The sequence below is a fragment of the Oryctolagus cuniculus genome, chromosome 5 (assembly GCF_964237555.1).
Source record: "Oryctolagus cuniculus chromosome 5, mOryCun1.1, whole genome shotgun sequence".
NCBI classification, from domain to species: domain Eukaryota; kingdom Metazoa; phylum Chordata; class Mammalia; order Lagomorpha; family Leporidae; genus Oryctolagus; species Oryctolagus cuniculus.
This window is the reverse complement of record NC_091436.1, coordinates 66,092,394-66,109,554: the sequence shown is the minus strand read 5'-3', so window position 1 is coordinate 66,109,554 and position 17,161 is coordinate 66,092,394. Positions and strand designations below refer to the sequence as shown.

Below are 17,161 nucleotides of genomic sequence, written 5' to 3'. Positions count from 1 at the left end.
GCAGGAAGCTGTAGTCAGGAGTGGGAACGGGGAACTGAACATAGGCACTCTGATGTCACTCAGTGTCTTCACTGCTGGACTACGCACACATCCCTTATTTCCACTTCTTATTTAATAGTGTTCTCCACTAAAACAAAAACAAAAACAAAAACCAGGAATCCTGATTCTATTCAGGGTTATTTTAAATTAAGAAACTCAAAAGCAGCAAAGATGGGCTCGTGTGACAGATCTTAAGGTAGCCCTGGTGATTTCCAGGAACTCCTAATATTCATGCTGTGATAAGTTCTCCTGCTTGAGTGAGTTGGGGCCCATCTAGCTTCTGCACAGTTAGTATGCCTGAGGGGATGGATGATCCGCCTGCCGTAATGTTATATAAGGCTCCTGCTTGTTAGCAGACTGTAGTGCTGTCTGGCTCAGTGAAGGGAAGCACCGGTGTTGGTTAAGTCCCCAAAACTAGGAGATAAAAGGCAACCTCTGGCCAACAGCCAGGCAGCAAGAAGTCAGGGCCCTCCACCCTATACAGCCAACAGTGTAAGTTCTCTCCACAGTCTAAGTGACCCCAGAGGGAGTTTTGTCACTGTGACCACTCCAAACCATCCGAAAGTACAAAAGTTTTCACCTGGTAGCTTGTTTTTCTCCCCTGATAGCTGCTCATGCTTGCAAAGGAAACAAAAGCAGGGAATTGTTTCTGAGGGCCAAACTGCAGGACCAGTCCAACTAGACTGATTCACCCTGTTTTCCCAATCCTCATAAGTCCCTTAGTATAATTCATTTACATGTTAAGACCTCCTCCCTGTGGCAGAGGAGGGGGCAGCTGACAAACCTGCTGCCCAAAGAAGGAGACAAAAAAGGAGTTTGAGCTCCCTAGAAAACACCACCCCTTCCAGAGATAAAGGGTGATGTGGTCCTCACCCCCTCCTCAAAGCCCACAGGTGTGGAGAATGCCAGTCCTCCCTTCTTCATTCCATAACCTTGGAAAATTCTCCATCTGCTGGCTGAATCCTGTCTCACCCGTTGACTTCTGCAGCACCCAGACCAGGGACCCAAGGAGAGGTTGAGAGCAGGGACCTCAGGGACCCAGCCCCAAGAGGACTGGTGACAGTTTCTTCCCTGGTCAGGTGTCCAGATGAGAACACAGAACACAACACCTTCATCGAAGCCTTGTGACACCCGAAGCAGAGGACTCAGTTAACACATTCCTCCGCTGACCCATCCCAAAATGGTCAAAGCATCCATAGTGTGCAACCCCTTCTTTGGTAAATGTTATGTCACATATTCCTGCCCTGTTGTGTTCTGATTTTTCTTTTTCTTACTCTTTTTTAAGCATTTCCCTGTTGCCCTCTTGCATTCTTTTTTTTTTTTTTTAACATTTCTTTATTTGAAAGAGTTACACAGAGAGAGATGAAGCAGAGAGAGAGCAAGAGCGCGCGAGAGAAGTCTTCCATCCGCTGGTTCACTCCCCAGTTGGCCGCAACGGCTGGAACTGTGCCGATACTAAGCCAGGAGCCAGAATTTTCTTGCAGGTCTCCCATGCAGGTGCAGGGGCCTAAGGACTTGGGCCATCCTCCACTGCATATAGTAGAGAGCTGGATTGGAAGTGGAGCAGCCAGGACTTGATCCAGTGCCGATGTGGGATGCCAGCACTGCAGGCGGTGGCTTTATCTGCTATGCCACAGCGTTGGCCCCCTGACTTTTCTTTTTCTTATGCCTTCTTATGCATTTCCCTGCCTTGATCACGGCAGATTCTCCATGAGATGGAAGTCTGATAGAATGGTGCCCCACAGAGAAGCAAAGGTCTCGGGCTCCCTGGGACTTCCAGATGTGTTCCTGCTTCAGAGATTGTGGGTTGTGAGGTCCACAGCCTTGCTCCATTCAAGTCCTTGGGGATATTCACTTGACTGAATCTGCTGTGGCTGAACAGGGACACTGTGGAGTCTACCTGTAGCACTCAAGCTGCACAGGAGCAGGTGAAGTGCTAAACCATGTCCAATCCGCTTACCGTCACAAAGCTTCATTGAGGTTCCTAGGGTCTTCCTGTTTTCCTCCACTGGACATCAACTTGTTCCCCCTCCAAGCCTCAACTTTTGGGATTTAGGTACTTGCTTGTCAATTGTGCCTCTACTCTCCGATGCAAATCCACCTGGCTTGCCTCCCTCCCTTCCTCTCTTCCTTCCTCTCCCTCCTTTCCACCTTCTTTCCATCCCTCCCTCCTTCCCTCGTTGTTTCTTTCATTATTAACCCTTGAATAGTCCTCTCCAGTTCTTTCTCCATGTCCCTCATCTTTTTGTTATTTTGCCTTTTTTATTCTATAAGCAACATACAAGTATGATGTCATATACTGATGTATGTTGTGTGGCATTCAACTGCATTTGTCAGACAATCAAATAACTTGAAGCTCATCTCTTCATATATGTATAAACATTATGTTTAATGACTGTACAAAATTAGTACATAACAAGATTTCCATCCCCTTAACTATTTAGGTTGTTTCCAGTATTCTGATATGATAAGCCAGTTGTCGTGCCTAACTTCTTGGGCACACATGTGATGACTTCCCTGAAGTATATGTCTAGGAGTAAAGCTTTGATCAGGTCCATTTTCATCTTATTGGCCACTGACTAATTGCTCTCCAGAGTGGCCATGCAGTTCACACTACTGCCCACTGTAAGAGACACACCTTGCTGTACCACCCACTGACACTCTGTCGCACCCAACTCATAGTTCCTATTCTGCTTCTCTCTCATATTCATTTTCTTCTCTTTTTTCTCATCCTTCTCTTCTTCCTGTCTTGGTTTCCCTGGCTCTTTTTTTTTTTTGTAAGATTATTTATTTTTTTGAAAGTCAGAGTTACAGAGAAGCAAAGGCAAAGAGAGAGAGAGGAAATAGAGAGTGGTCTTCCATCTGCTGGTTCTCTCCCCAGATGGCTGCAGTGGCTGGAGCTGTGCTGATCTGAAGCCAGGAGCCAGGAGCTTCTTCCGTGTCTCACACACAGGTGCAGGGGTCCAAGGACTTGGGCCATCTTCTAATGCTTTCCCAGGCCATAGCAGAGAGCTGGATTGGAAACGGAGCAGCTAGGACTTGAACCGGTCCCCAAATGGGATCCTGGCACTGCAGCAGGCGGCTTTACTCCCTATGCCATGGCGCTGGACTCCCCTTAGCTCTTGTTCTCTCTTTCACACATACACACAGGTTCTTTTGCTCTTTTCTTCCTCCTCTTCTGTTTTTTTTTTTTTTAGTTAATAATTTTTAAATTTATAAACTGACTTACATGAAAATATCTGGGTCTGCAAATGTGCATTTACAGAGTAATTGCCAATGCTGCACTGTGTTTTATGTCATCCTCTCCCTGTACTTATTTTATTGGGAGAAAATCCTCGTGACATAAAACGAACTATTTTAAAGTATATAATTCAGTGGCAGTTAGTAATACAAAGTTGTGCAAGCAACACTGCTCTCTAGTTCCAAAATATGTCATCCTCTCCCAAGCAAACCCTGTAGCCTATAGGGCCTTCACTCCCCAAGTCCCCCTTCTCCCAGCCCCAGGAGCCACTGATCTGCTTTCACTTTCCATGATTTGCCTGTTTTTGATGTTTCCTATAAATGGAGCCATACAATATGTTACATGGTATATCTGGTCTCTTTCACGTAGAATAATGTTTTTGATATGATTCCATATAGTAGCGTGTTGGAACTTCATTATTTTTGTGCCTGAGTAATATTCCATTGCACAAGTATGCCACAATTTGTTCATTCATTCACTTGTTAATGAACAGTTGGGTAGATCTGCCTTTTGATCATTGTGAATAATGTGTTGTGAATATCTGTATATGTGCTTTTCTTTGAATAACAGTTTTCAATGCCTTTGTGTATACAACATGAGAGGATTTTGGGGGTCCTATGGTAATTCTCTGTTTAACTTTTTGAGGACCTGCCAAATTATTTTCAATTGCAGCTATACAATTTTATATCCTTACCAGCAGTGAATAAGAGTTTCCATTTCTCTACGTCCTTGACAATATTTCTTATTTTCCATTAAAATTATATGAGGGCTGGTGCTGTGGTACTGTAGGTTAATCCTTCTCCTGTGGCACCAGCATCCCATATGGGTGCCACTTCTAGTCCCCACTGCTCCTCTTCCAATCCAGCTCTCTGCTGTGGCCTGGGAAAGCAGTAGAAGATGGTCCAAGACCTTGGGTCCCTGCACCCACGTGGGAGACCGGGAAGAAGCTCTTTTTCCTGGCTTCGATCAGCTCAGCTCCAGCCATTGTGGCCATTTGAGGAATGAACCAGCGGATGGAAGACCTTTCTCTCTGTCTCTCCCTGTCACTGTCTGTAACTCTGCCTCTCAAATAAATAAATAAAATCTTAAAAAATTATATGTAGCTAGCCTAGTGGGTATGAAGTAGTGTCTCTTTGTTTGGATTTGCCTCTCAATAATGATTCATGATATTAACATCTTTTCATGGGCTTGTTAACATCTTTTCATGAGCAGTAAATATTTTCTTTGGATAAATGTCTACTCAAGTATTTTGCTAATTTTTTGATCAAGTTGTTTGTCTTGTTATTGAGGTGTGTGGATTCTTTATATATTTTGGATATCATATCGTATCAGATATAAGTTTCAAATATTTTCTCTCAGTATGTAAGTTGTCTTCATTTTCTTGGTAGTGTCCTTGGATGTAGCTTTTTTTTTTTTTTTTGACAGGCAGAGTGGACAGTGAGAGAGAGAGAGACAGAGAGAAAGGTCTTCCTTTGCCATTGGTTCACCCTCCAATGGCCGCTGCGGCCGGTGTGCTGCGGCCGGCGCACTGCGCCGATCCGATGGCAGGAGCCAGGTACTTATCCTGGTCTCCCATGGGGTGCAGGGCCCAAGCACTTGGGCCATCCTCCACTGCCCTCCCTGGCCACAGCAGAGAGCTGGCCTGGAAAAGGGGCAACCGGGACAGAATCCGGCGCTCTGACCGGGACTAGAACCCGGGGAGGCGCTGCAAGGCGGAGGATTAGCCTAGTGAGCCGCGGCGCCGGCTGTAGCTTTTTCTAATATCTAATTTATCTACTTTTTCTTTCACTGTTTGTGCTTTTGGGGGTCATATCTGAAAATTCATTACCAAATCCAAGGTCATGAAGATGTACCTCTACGTTTTCTTCTAAATGTTTTAAAGTTTACTGGTTAAACTCTTATATTTATGTCACTGATGTATTTTGAGTTACTTTTTGTATATATTGCTAGGTAGGAAATTCAACTTAATTCTTTTGCATATAGATATCCAGTTGTCCCAACACTATTTGCTCAAGCATCTATCTTTACCATTGAGTGGTCCTGACACCCTTATCAAAGACAATTGACCATAGATGCTTGAGTTTATTTCTGGACTTTCAATTGTATTTTAGATATTGATCTCTTTGTCTATCCTTATTCCAGTACTATACTGTTTTGATTACTAGTAAGTGTTTTCCTTTTTTTCATCTTTCCTTTCTCTTTTTAAATACATTTTGAAATCGGGAATTTTGAGGTTTCCAACTTTGCTTTTCCCCTTTCGGGATTATTTTTACTATTTGTGATCCCTAGCAGTTCCATATAGATTTTATGATCATCTTTACCATTTCTTCCATGACAGTCATGGAGATTGTGATAGGGTTTACAATGAATCTAGAAGCCACGCTGGGTAGTATTACCATCTTAACAATTGTAAGTCTTCCCATATATAAGCATGGATGACTTTCACCTTATCTCAGGATTCTTTATTTTCTTCAATGTTTTATAGTTTTTAGTGGACAAAACTTATACCTCCTTAGCTGAATTTATTCTTTTACTATTTTGCATTTATTCTCACTCTCCATTTATGTTTGTTCCTCTTCCTTATTTAATTTATTTTTTGGTCTCAGAAGTTGAATGTTTTCTTATTTAAATACCGACTCCAGGGCTAGGTATTTGGTGCAGTGACTGAGATACCACTTGAAACACCCACATCCCATAGTAGAGTGCCTGGTTCAAGTCCAGCTCTGTTTCTGATCCACCTTCCTGCTGATGCATATCCCAAGAGGCAGCCAGTGATAGTTCAGGTATTTGGGTTCCTGTAACCCACATAGGAGGCTCAGACTAAGTTCCAGGCTCTTGGCTTCAGCCTGGCGGAACCCTTGATGTTGCAGGTTTTTGGGAGAACAAACTGCCAGATGGAGGATATCATCCCACCACACCCTTTGCCATTCAAATTAGAAAATTTAAGTGCTAAGTCCATTACAAAATTTTAGAGTTTAAGACTCTACCTCCTTAGTCTTTCTGTACTCTTGCTTGTAGGAAATCTTTGAGCTTCCTTTTTTTTTTTTTTGCACATCTCAGAGTCAAGGCTGTCAGCGGAACTCCCAGAAATGAGAATGACATATATATGTCACACACACACACACACACACACGCATTTTTTAATGTGAATAGGAGCCCAGCAGGTCTTAGGGCAACAAGACCCAGCTTGGGGGTTCAGTCAGAGGAAGAAGAAACCTTATGAGGTGCACTCCAGCAGAGCATAGTGGCTTCAGTAGGTCTCTATTGGCACCCAGGACAATCCTTAGTCATTTCTGTTGCTGTCTGAAGCAAGTGCTGGGTAGTATTTCTTATTGTTCTTTATTTGTTTTTGATTGTTTTCCTTCACCTTCACAAAGGTTTTTGCATCTTCTCCATTTGAACCTGCTCTTAAAGTTAGCCCCTTGAGAGGTTTGAGAGCTTTGAGATTTTAGGTGAAGTTCCCATCTTATGGAAGATGTCTGGACCTCTATCTACCCAGAGGCTCTTGGTCTCTGAATTTAACAGTAAGACTAATTGCTTGGAGTAAATTGGGGGATCTCCACGTGTTCAGGATTCTTATGAACCTCGTAAACACTGATATCTCAGGAGCTTCTAGTTGGTTGAGAATTTCTGTTTGTGAGTATGCATCTTCTTGAGATGTTTCCTAAAAGATGAACCATAAACTTCAGAGTATCCCAGTGAGGTCCAGGCAACTTTCAGTGGCTCATTTCTCCTCCTGAGCTGTATTCTTACGTAGGACAATGAGCAAAAGATTTAGATTAGAATAGAATACTGGTTTATATGAAGCAACAATGCCTAAATTCTTACATGATCAAAACTATATCATCATTACTTTTACATAAATTTTGTTCAGAATAAAACATTAATTCATGAAATTCAGAACATAGTTAACTAATAGTTATATCTCAAAATGGTAAATAAAATTGTAAAAATATGTAAAACTTATAGTGGGATCTAGGCAACAGCATTATTGAGGTTATTAAAAAGATAAATACTAATATATAAAAATGAATAATAAGTGATTGTGAGAAATTTCTATTTTATTTAATCACATACAAAACTATGATGTAAATAAAAATGGAAAAATTGCAGTTGTCAATATATTGTAGAGTATAAATTTATTCAAACAATCATAAAGAAATTTAAATTCTCATCAAATGAGATTCAATTAAAATATGTAAATATTAGGCAAATACATAATTAAACTTTTTTATATTATAACCACTCAAAAATAATATTCTCCTTTACATGCTGTCCAGATGGTGTTGCTATATAAATAGCTATAAAATGAATGCAAATCATGTCTGGGCCATATAAACATTATTGTCTGAGAAAATTGGATGGAGAGCTAACTATTGTCCAACAGCTGTTTTTCTAATTTGTGTCAAAGAAGTTCTCAGAAAACATTTGAAGGCCACAAGTCAGCATTTGGAAGAACTCTCACTGTATTCCATGGCAGGAACTCGAGCACAGCCAGTCTTTGAGGTTCTCAAAGGCATGTGACTAGAACCAAAGCATGGGTATCCACTCTCACTTATTATTCAGTATTGTCCTAGAAGTTTTAGCCAGAACCTATAGGTATGAAAAATAAATAAAAGACATAGAAATATGAAAGAAGAGAGTCAAATTATTCCTTTTTGCATGACAAATTCCTGTATTAAGAAACTTAAAGACTATTAGAACTGATAAGCAAATTCAGTAAATTGAATACAAAGTCAACACACAAAATCAATAGCTTTTTTACACACACACACACACAAACACACACACAGGAAAAGAACCCAATATTCATGGGTTGGAAGAGTTAATATTATTAAAATATCTATTCTACCCAAACCAATTTATAGACTCAACATAATCCACATCAAAATACCAACGGCATTCTTCACAGAATCAGGAAAAGCAATTCTAAAATTCATATGGAGGCACAGAAGCTCCTGGGTAGCTGAAACAATTATGAACAAAGAGAACAAAGCTAGAAGCATCACAATGCCAGATTTCTTTTTCTTTCTTCTTCTTTTTTTTTTTTTTTTTTTTTTGACAGGCAGAGTGGACAGTGAGAGAGAGAAAGAGACAGAGAGAAAGGTCTTCCTTTTTGGTTGGTTCACCCCACAGTGGCCGCTGTGGCTCGTGCGCTGCAGCTGGCGCACCATGCTGATCCGAAGCCAGGAGCCAGGTTCTTCTCCTGGTCTCCCATGCGGGTGCAGGGCCCAAGGACCTGGGCCATCCTCCACTGCACTCCCTGGCCACAGCAGAGAGCTGGACTGGAAGAGGAGCAACCGGGACAGAATCCAGCACCCTGACTGGGACTAGAACCCAGTGTGCCAGCGCCGCAGGCGGAGGATTAGCCTATTGAGCCACGGCTCTGGCCCACATGCCAGATTTCAAGACATTCTATAGATAATCTAAGTAAACAACATGGTGTTGGCATAAAAACAGATGCATAGGCAAGTGAAACAGAATAGAATTCTCAGAAATGAATCCACACATCTACAGTCAGCTGATCTTTGACAAAGGTGAGAAAAACATGCAATAGAGAAAAGACAATCTCTTCAGTAAATGGTGCTGAGAAAACTGGATATGTTTATGCAAAAGATTGAAACTCCTCTCCTCCTCCTATCTCTCATTCTATACAGAAGTTAACTCAAAATGGGTCAAAGATCTAACTGTAAGACCTGAAAATATGAAATTGCTAGGAGAAAAAATAAGGGTAAAGGAATTGGAATAGGAAACAATTTTTTGAATAAGACCCCCAAAGCACAGACAACAAAAGCAAACATAAACAAATGGGATTATGTCAAACTAAGAAACTTCTGCACACAAAAGGAACTAATCAACAGAGTCAAAAGACAACTGACAAAATGGGAGAAAATATTTGAGAACTATTCATCTGGCAAAGGATTAATATCCAGAATATATAAGAAACTCAAGAATCTCAACAACAAAAACCCAAAATATCTAGTTTAGAAATAGGCAGATGAAATGAAAATAGACATTTCTTAAAAGAAGAAATACACATGGCCAAACAGATACATGAAAAAAATACACATGGCACAAGTCACTAGCCACCAGGGAAATGAAAATCAAAACCGTAACGAGATTTATTTCACTTCAGTTAGGGTGGCTGTTATAAAAAAGATAAGATATGACAAATTCTGGCAAGAATGTGGAGAAAAGGGAACTCTGATACGCCTCCAGTATATTGCAATGCAAAATAGTGCAGCCATTATGAAGAATAAATAGTATAGAAGTTCCTCAACAACCTAAAAGTGTATCTACCATGTGACCTATCCCACTTCTGGATATATATCAGAAGGAAACTACATCAGCATACGAAAGAGGTATCTGTACTTCCACGTTCATTGCAGCACTGTTCACAAAAGTCGAGATATGGAATCAGTCTAGGAGTCCACTGATGGATGAATGGATAAAGAAAATGTCACACACACACACACACACACACAATGGAATATTATTCAGTCACAAAAATAATGAAATCTTTTATTACTTTTTATAGTTTTTTATTTTTATAAGGTAAACAAATTTCATGTATTTCACATATATAGATTTAGAAGCAGAGTGATACCTCCCACCCCGTCCTCCCTCCCACCCATAATCCCACCTTACCTCCTCCTTCCTTTCTTATTCTTTTTTTAATTTTTATAATGACATTTTCAGTTTATTTTATAACCATGAGATTAACTCTCCACTAAGTAAAGAGAAGAAAAACACTCTTTGTCAACAGTAGAGACAAAGGTTGTAAACAATAATCAGTCCTCAGAATGTCAGTTTCACTCACATAGATTATATTTTAGGTACTCTTTTAGTTACCACAGGTCAGGGAAAACATATTTGTCTTTTTGGGACTGGCTTATTTCACTAAGTGTAATGGTTTCCAGTGGCATCTATTTTGTTGTGAAAGACAGACTTTCATTCTTTTTTTTAATGGTTGAGTAGTATTCCATAGTGTATATATACCAAATTTTTTAAATCCAGTCATCAGTTAATGGGCATCTGGGTTGATTCCATATCTTGGCTATTGTGAATTGTGCTGCTATAAACGTGGGGGTACAGATGACTCTTAAGAATGAAATCTTGACATTTGTAGCAAAATGTTTGAAAGTGGAGATTGTTAAGTGAAATAGGGCAGATGCAAAAAGGCAGATACCACATGTTGTCTCTCATATGTTGAATCAAAAAAAAAAGAAAGTAGATCTGAAATTAAAAAATGATTATAGAGGGCGGAGTGAGGGCTGGATAATGAGTACCAAAACACAGTCAAATAGAAGTAATATGTTCTAGTGTTCACAGTACATTGAAAGGACTGTAGTTCACAATAATATATTATGTACACCATATAAAGAACTGAAGAGAGGAAAGGTAGGGAAATGGAAAGGCTAGTTGCCTGGCTTGATCAATTTTTGCTGTGTGTATGTGTTGGAATATCACACTGTACCCTGTAAGCATGTGCAAGTATTGCATGTTAATGAAAAATTTGAAACAGTAAAATGATTTTTTAAAAAAGAGCAAAATGGCTGGAATGATCCAACTGCTTATGAAACCTAGGAAGAAATGGGGTTTTCTTGGCTTGGCTGATGGTAGGGGACAGAGAACAGAGGTGCCTGTTTCTGTCTGTGCTCCTCAAATCACTGCATCTGGTGCAAATTCATTCATTCAATGAGCATTTATAAAATAACATCATATGCCAAGTGCTGTTCTGGACACAAATGGGCTATTGCCCAAAGCTCTCACTGTGGTCCATTGCTACATCATGGCAAAGATTTAAGCTCAGTAGTTCACTGTAAAACCCAAATTCCAAGGAAATTGACTTTAGGAAAGAAAGCATATTGGCCTTTAAATAATTTCTGCCCATATCTCGTATTTTTAATATGATTCCTAAGTGTCTTGACCTGGTTGATTTAATATATGGGAATAGTGGATGGGACTGGGACATGACTAGTTTTTATCACATTGGGCCAGCCAGCGTGCCCCAGTTTCCCTAATACTTGGTGACAATTTCAACTTCAAGGACTATAATTTCTCCAAGAGGGGCAGATTTTTTTACCCTTAATAAAATGAGGCAAAGATAGTTCCCAAATTAATCAGCTTATTGCAAGCTGCATGAAGCAGAACAAGCAAAAATAAGCAAAAGGAATCTCTGAAAAACTAGGGAAAATAGGTAAAAGAAAATTACTGGAGCATAGTGTTAGTAATGAACAAAACAACATATGTCCATGGAAGAAACTTTGTAATGTTCCAGGAAACACTGCCCTTCTGAGTGATGCTGGGTGGTCTAGCTGCTGACAAGGGCTGTTCACTCCAGCACTTGCTGCCTTTGCAGAGCGAATTCTCACAGGGGATGGAGTCACAGCAGGACATGTCTTAAATGGCAGTTTGAAGATGCTAACATTTATTGTTTCTTCTGAAAATATATTATCTTAGCTTCCAGATATTTGCCCTGGAGGAAGTCCTGGATCCCAGCTGTCTCATCTGTATAGGGTGCATAGTTATTAGTGTGGCTATCAGTGGGCCAGTGTGAAATAACCAGCCTCTTTGCTAACAGCCAGTCACTTGGCTCCATTACAGCTTGTATTACAAAAAAGGCTCAAAATGAAGCTAGTGCTGTCAGTGCATGGTTATATTAATCATAATTAAAATACCAATTTACTTAGATTTATAAGAATCATAACACAGCAAGACCTACATCACAATATCTACCCTATGTGGTAACATTTGGAATTGAGATATAATGCAAAGAGAAAAATATTATGCAAAAGTGTCTCACCATATTAAGCCCTCTATTAGGGCTTGCTGCTAAGATTTTAATTAGGAAAACACATTTTAAAATTCAGTAGCCTTAAAGGATTTTTAAATCACAAATCATCTCTGCGTTCTGGAGGATAAAATTGGTATTCATAGCTAGAAGTGAAATGGAAAGTCACTAGAAAGTAGGACTACAAACCAACTAAAATGAAAAGAAAACAAGAGATGTGTGTTCTTGTATAAGGCCTTTATGATTTCTACTGGTTCTGTTTCAATATTATACTACATTCCAAACACAATTGTATTAAGAAATTGTAGTTGAAACTTTTTGTTTAGAAATGTTGGTTGTCTTATTAGTCCTTTCATAAATGTTAGTGGACTATTGGTATCAGCATCATTTTTGGCAGTTATGCGACTAAAGATTACAGAACTGTAAAGAACAGTACACCTCTATGGAAGATCATCAAGATAAGGCACTACTGAAGCACCAGCTCCTAACGGTTGTGAGATCAGACTGCTAAGTCTACCCTTGGCCTGCTGGTTAGGTGGGGTGAGCCATGTTGAATTTTCAGATTAGTGGAGCCCAGGGCCTTAGTGATTCAGAGGCTTATCATTCATGCTCATCTTCATTAATTCTTCTTGGTTTTTTAGTATTACCCATACTTCTGAGTTAAAATTGAAATGAACTAGATATTAAGCATCACTCGACTTTTAGCTTTGTGTGTTTGTTAAAGATGGGGTGAGAAAACTATCTGACCCATTAAAGTGGGGATGCTGAATTGGACCTGGAGGAAACTCAACACTCGTCTGTAGATTTGCTTCTATTAAGTGGCATGATGCAAATGAAGCCCTCAGCACAGTGTCTGGTACATCATTCCTCTTCCTAGGAGCCATATGATGGACTAACGTATACTTGAATTTTGTAAGGAAAGTATGTTACATATACGGATCTTCTAGTAGGAGTGGTGCTTTTCTTCTCTTTTTTGGTATTGAATTGTGTATGTATGCTTAGAAAAAAACAAAAGTGAGACCTCTTTTTTTTTTTTTTTTTTACAGGCAGAGTGGACAGTGAGAGAGAGAGACAGAGAGAAAGGTCTTCCTTTGCTGTTGGTTCACCCTCCAATGACCACCGCGGCCGGCGCTATGCGGCGGGCATACCGCGCTGATCCAAAGCCAGGAGCCAGGTGCTTCTCCTGGTCTCCCATGTGGGTGCAGGGCCTAAGAACTTGGGCCATCCTCCACTGCACTCCCAGGCCACAGCAGAGAGCTGGACTGGAAGAGGGGCAACTGGGACGGAATCCGGTGCCCTGACCAGGACTAGAACCCGGTGTGCTGGTGCCATAGGCAGAGGATTAGCCTAGTGAGCCATAGTGCTGGCTAAGGTGAAATCTCTTTAAAAGGAATGAGGCCACATAAAGAATCATGACTTTATTGTGGACCAGGCAGTTTGCATAATTGGTGTCCTTCACAAGCCTATTTATACAGAGGGATGAGCTGCTCGGGTGGGCTCAGGGAGCAATGCCCAGTAACCTTTGCCCTGGTCTTACCAACTCAACAGTCGGAGGTCAATAAGTGTCCTCTGTGCACTGTCTCCAGGCCAGGAGGTAGGGCCTGGACACATGGCACGTAGATGGTAATCCATCTCAGGGATGTCCTTTGAGTTCTCCATGGGGAGACGAAAGGTAAAGCAGGTGCTTTTGGGACCACCTGCCTGGCACAAGTACCCTGGAGCAGTCCCTTTTCCTGGGAATTGTGTCTCTGGTTCTCATTCCCTCATCCTTACACAAGAGGAAGACAGTGATGTGTGTTGCCCCTTAGGAGAAGCATTCCAAGAACCAGCTGGTTGTGGAGAGGGAGGGTTTGAGCCCTCTCACTTTGCCGTGCTGATTCATGGCATCCAAGGTGGGTTCCCAGAACAGTAAGATGGAACGGTGTCTCAGGAGGCTGTCTGCCCAGCCCCATCTCTAAGGAGAGCTGCAACCAAGCAAGGAAGACAGCCAGGGCTGGTTCCTCCTCTGCTGCCCTGCATGACTTCTTGATGGCTCCAAAGCCTGGCAGCCAGAGATGCCCTCTCTGTTCCTCCCTAAACCTTTCAACTCGCAAAGCAAATCCCCCTTGGGACTTCTGTTGAGCAGGTTCCTTAGTCTTCTCTGGACTACCTCCAGTTTCTGTACACTTTGAATTGACGTTGAGGAACTCAAAGCTCAACATTTCCTCTAATAGATACTGAGCAGTCTTGAGAAGAGTAGAAGACAAATTGTATGCCTTGGTGTCTTAGAACAGTGGTTCTGGGCAGAGGGAGTACATTGTAGAGAGAAAATAGGGACTCCCCATGTCCTGGGGATCTGAGATGAGAATTCAGCTCTGCAGTTTGGCTTACTTAGCTTTGTCTCAGTCCTTCACAGGTAAAGTAGTAATAATAATCCTTAAGGTCATGAAGAGTGAGATGGTATATTCAAAGTGCTTGGCTTATGTTGTTCATGGTTTTCATATAAAAAGTCCTTACACAGAGGCCAGTTTTCGCAATGGCAGAAACGTGATCTGTTCCAAAGGTGGAGAAAGAAAACATCTCCAGGAGACTTCCCAAGAATCATAACTCTTCTGAATTCTAAGGGATTTAACTCAAAGGGAGTTCTAACTATCTTTAATTTTTACCTTAAATCCCAACTTCAGAGCCTACCTCCATGATAAAATCTAACTGAGATGAAACTCTTAGAATTTTACGATTCTCTGGAGTTTACAAAAGCACTTCTATAACCCACTTTTTTTAGGCTGAGCGATTTGGGAATCATTGCCCCAAAGATAAATAACATTTATGGTCCTCACGGAGAGAAAACTCGATGTAGAAATGTCTTCTTCAGTCCCTGGAAACAGAAGTCCCATGAAATGGAAGAAAAAAAAAAAACTTTGATGCAAGCAAATATGAGCAGTGTTTGTAGTATTCAATGGATAAAAGAGACTTACCCATGTTTTTAGAATGACATAAAAAAAGTCTTGTAAATGAGTCAAACTTCCGTAGATCTAACAACAAACAAAAGAAGCGAAAATATTCCAGAAAACTGTAGGATGTTTCCCATATGCCCATCAAGGTAAGTAACAGGTAACAACTACTCATAATAGGTCAGGCACTATTCCAAGTAGGTTACATGTATTAAGGCCTTTAATCTTCTATGTATTCATAGGAAGATATTGTTTCTATTCTTATTATCCAGACGAAAAAGTGCAGGTAGGGAGAGATGAATTTGTAGTGATAGAATTGGATTCTGAATCAGGCGGGCACTCCAAGTGGCCTCATCCTTCCCTGCTGTAGCACTTTACTTTTCTGAAAGTGCTTGCTGGTGGAAGGCTCCTCGCACAGCCCTGTCTTTATCCCTGACTTGGGAAGTAGTTAAGTGCACGTATTTTGGTATCTAAGTATTTCACCTTTTAATTCTACCTCTGCTACTTTACTGGGGAATGTTGGGGAGGGGCAATTTGATGACATTCCCTGCTGGCACCGTCTCAAATCCTGGCTGGTAAAGGAACTGAGGTCTAAAGGATTCAGATATTTAAAATAGGAAGCATGTTCTGTACCCAAACACTGAGCTGCTTTGCCACCTTCTGAGTCAGCTTGCTGTCATCAAGTCCTCTTGCTTTCAGAAAGCTTCCTGCATATTAGCTGTCTCAGATGCACTTAGTGGTGTTTCTTTAACAATACAGGATCTATGCAGTGTACATGCATGAGGTCGTGTGAATGATGGGATTATGGTATAGTCACACTTTGAGTTCACACTGATTTAAGCAAGATGAATTCTCACCATTTCCTGTAATTCTGTGTATCATCATTATTATCATCTCAAGTATAATTGTAACAGCCATTGAACAGTGAAGCAGCTAGTCAGGAGAGCTGCCCTTTGTTGAGCTCTTTCTCAGAAAGGTTATTTCATGGGAAGTTGAAGCAGCCCGTTCCTACTGTAATCTAAAGTTATGGGGGCAGTGTTAAAACTGACTTGGTCAGGTCCCCACTGTAAGAGGCAGTTATCTAAGAGACATTTTGTTAACATTTGCTTAGCTGTTGATCCCCCTGAGTACCCTGCATCCCTAAACAAACCTCTAATCAAGCAGATTCTGCACTCTATTCCTCACCAAAAAAATCCTCAAGCTGGAAAAACATGAGGCTTATGTATGACTCTCTCAAAAAACTTGATCCAGAAAGGAAGGCAAATCAACTGACAGCATTCTACAAATGTAGACCAAAGGTTAACCCTGATTAGCTCAACCTCTGGCTCAGTTTCACTGTAGCAAGGGCACAGATTCTTGGCTGTATTAATGGCGTTTGGATGAAGCATCGCGTTTTATAGAAATCAGCCCCAGATTGTTGTTTTGTTTCTGGCACGTTAATACAACTAATTCATCAGCAGAATGAGCAAGCCATTCTTGCAACAGAGCCAGGCTTCCTTTGATGAAACAGTTACCACAAGCTGTTCTCCCGAATCTGGGAAAGGACTGAATGAGCCCGTGCTCTGCATCTTTTGCTTTTGAATGTAGTCGGCCACTGATTGTAATAGATGTTTCACGCAACAGGAAACCAAATTACAGGACATCAGTTGCAGGTACTCACTGGTTTATTTTTCAAGAATGCTTTCTCTAAATTACCTAAACACATACATTCACACACGACTTCAGGCTGTATGATTTCTTCAATGTATGACCTTACATTCCCTAACCGAAGTGACTGAGTGAGAGAAGAAACCGCTGATGAGCCTATCCGCAGTGGAAATGGAAACCAAAGCAAATGATCGTAGGTCATGTGTCTCCTACTTCCACACCCTCTCAGAGGCACTCACACAAGTGGGTTAGATCTGGTTGCCATGTATGTAGACAACAGTAGCCATTCTCTCTGCCAGCACTGGGTTGACAAAGGAGCGCTGGAGAGCAGAGACAGCTGGAAAGTGGGTGGTAAGAGAGGTTTTCCCTCCCTCCAGTTTTTCAGGAAATACCAATTCCCTACCGAGTAGAGAAATCGAAGCTTGTCAGTGTGCATGTGGTATCCCTATGACATGTTCCCTCTAAGACATCCCCAACAGCTAGGGAAATTGTACAAAGTATGTGTGGTGC

General features: G+C 41.1%; 1 long non-coding RNA gene across 1 annotated transcript in view; it reads left to right on the top strand.

Moving 5' to 3' along the window:
• LOC103349858 (uncharacterized) overlaps nt 1-17,161 on the top strand; it is a 123,305-nt gene that overhangs the window by 2,122 nt on the left and 104,022 nt on the right. The window lies entirely within an intron of this gene.